Source organism: Oryctolagus cuniculus, chromosome 21 (genome assembly GCF_051225735.1).
Source record: "Oryctolagus cuniculus isolate XC-2025 breed Fujian yellow rabbit chromosome 21, ASM5122573v1, whole genome shotgun sequence".
NCBI lineage: Eukaryota > Metazoa > Chordata > Mammalia > Lagomorpha > Leporidae > Oryctolagus > Oryctolagus cuniculus.
The window spans coordinates 2,345,001-2,347,500 of NC_142887.1; the positions used below are offsets into that span (position 1 = coordinate 2,345,001).

At 72.5% G+C, this 2,500-nt stretch overlaps 2 non-coding genes across 2 annotated transcripts in view; both read right to left on the reverse strand.

Moving 5' to 3' along the window:
* Window positions 1-249, reverse strand: part of LOC138848039 (28S ribosomal RNA) — a 4,791-nt gene extending 4,542 nt beyond the window's left edge. Inside the window, exon 1 of the ribosomal RNA XR_016227534.1 lies at window positions 1-249. This exon is cut by the window's left edge and continues 4,542 nt beyond it. This is a non-coding gene — a ribosomal RNA (28S ribosomal RNA).
* Window positions 250-1,274: 1,025 nt separating this feature from the next.
* On the reverse strand, window positions 1,275-1,427 carry LOC138848041 (5.8S ribosomal RNA). Its single transcript, XR_011385899.1, has one exon. It is a non-coding gene; the product is annotated as a 5.8S ribosomal RNA (ribosomal RNA).
* Window positions 1,428-2,500: the final 1,073 nt, after the last annotated feature.

Here is a 2,500-nt window from a genome sequence, read left to right on the forward strand (position 1 = left end):
GGGGCCGCTACCGGCCTCACACCGTCCACGGGCTGGGCCTCGATCAGAAGGACTTGGGCCCCCCACGAGCGGCGCCGGGGAGTGGGTCTTCCGTACGCCACATTTCCCGCGCCCCACCGCGGGGCGGGGATTCGGCGCTGGGCTCTTCCCTGTTCACTCGCCGTTACTGAGGGAATCCTGGTTAGTTTCTTTTCCTCCGCTGACTAATATGCTTAAATTCAGCGGGTCGCCACGTCTGATCTGAGGTCGCGTCTCGGAGGGAGGGAGGGAGGGACGAAGGAAGGCAGGCAGGCAGGGAGAGGCAGAGGAGCGGGCAGCGGGAGACACGAGCCACGCCAACGGCCAAGGCCGGGGTCTCCTCGGGGCCGGCAGAGCGGCGGGAGCACCCCCCGAGGGTAGACGGGCGATGGACGGACGACGCCGCGGCGTCCCGCGGGCCGCCGCCGGGGCACGCATCCCCGAGGCGCGACCACACGCGCGCCGACCCGGCCTCGGCACGAGCCGACCCCGGCGCCGCGGGAGCGAAGGACGGATGGATGCATGGGCCGGCGCGCCGAGACGCGCGGGGGGGCGGAGAGGCCCGGGGCCTCCCCATGACCCCCGCCGAGGCGCACCTGGCGCACACCGGCGGGGGAGGAGACAGCCACCTGCCACCCCGCTCCCGGCGCTCGCCGCGCCGCCACCACCCCCTTCTCCCCCGCCGCGACCGCGCGCGGCACGAACGAGCTCTCCCGACGGAGGGACGGGGACCGCGGCCGGGGGGACCCACGCCGAGACGGCGTGGGGCGCTTCCCTTACCGATTCCGCGGCCTCGGTCCCCCCAACGCACACGCGCGTGCTCACCACCTCTCGCTGGCAGCCGGCACCACGGCCCGCAGACACGCTCCCCCACTCCCCTCGCACCATGCCCCCCACGGCGGCCTTGCCCGCCCCCACACCCACCTCCACTTCCCCGCCCCGCCACCCAAACGCCATCTCCCGCCGGGGGGGGGACACAACCACCTCCGCGCCACTAGGGCGCGTGGGGAGGCCCCCTGCCGGACGGGAGGGCGGGCGGGCGACGGGGAAGGAGGGAGGCGGCACGGGGGAAGGGGCCGGTGGCGCGCGGGACAGTCGCGAGACGAGGAGAGGGAGGGTGGAGTCGGGGGCCAGTGGGCCACCATCTGCACTTAGGGGGACGGAGGGCAAAAAATACAGACCCTGCGAGCAGAAACCCCCAGCCGCGCAACCCGGGGAGGCGCGAGGCACCCACCCGGGGGCGATTGATCGTCAAGCGACGCTCAGACAGGCGTAGCCCCGGGAGGAACCCGGGGCCGCAAGTGCGTTCGAAGTGTCGATGATCAATGTGTCCTGCAATTCACATTAATTCTCGCAGCTAGCTGCGTTCTTCATCGACGCACGAGCCGAGTGATCCACCGCTAAGAGTCGTACGAGTGTTTTTTTTTGGGCTCTTTCCCGTCAAGGGAAAGCCTGGCACAGCACCATCCCCTACCCACAGAAGAGAAGGGGTTGCCTCGGGCAGGCCAGTAGACTGGACACAATGAAAGACTTCTGGGAGGGGTCGGTGGGTTTCGACGCGGGGCGCGCCCGCGAGCACGCAGACGACCCCACAGGCGCCCAGGGGGCTCCCGCCCCCCCCGACACGGCGCGGGACAAGGACGCGACGCCCCCGCGCGCACCCCTCTCGCGGCACGACACCACCGCCGGGTCAGGCGCCCCTTTCCCGACGGCAGCCGCCGCGAGAGGCTGCGCGGCGCGCGAGCGAGCGCCCCCGCCTCGGCCGGGCAGGAGGAGCGGAGTCAGGGGGAGGACGGACGGGACGGGACCCGCCCGACTCCCCACAGGCCCGCCGCCCCGACCCCGAGGCGGACAGGCGGTACCCCCGGGGGTCTTTAAACCTCCGCGCCGGAACGCGCTAGGTACCTGGAGGAGAGGCGGGAGGAGAAGTTGGGGGGAGGGGGAAGCGGTGCAAGCCGCGCACGAGGACGACGGCGGGGAAACCGGATGAGGCACGGGAGGTGGCACCGAGGCCACCTCCAGACACCCCCCCCGCCCGACGCCCGCCCCCCGGCCACAGGGGACCGGGGAGCTCAGACGGACGCCGGAGACGGAAGAGGAGGGGGCAAGAGGCGCACACGCACCACCCAGACGCACCCCACCGGCCAACCCGGACCGCCACGGCCTCGCGGCAGCGACGGCACACGCCCCCTCGTCCACCCCCAACAACCCCCATCGCCAACGACAAGCACACACAGACCTCGAGGCCCTCTCGGGACGCCACGAAGTTGGGGGTGAGAGGAGTGCGGCAGAAGGGGTAGGGGGAGAGGGAAAGGCGGGAGGACGGCGACGGCCCCGGGGCGTGCGTGGGAGGGGACAACCTCCTCCTCCCTCCTCCGCGCCCAGGTGGCTCCGGGGCGGCCGGGCCTCCAACGGAGAGAGGGATGACGGGCCACGGGATGGAGAGACAAGACGAGGGGCGGGGGGAGGTGGCAGCGGCATG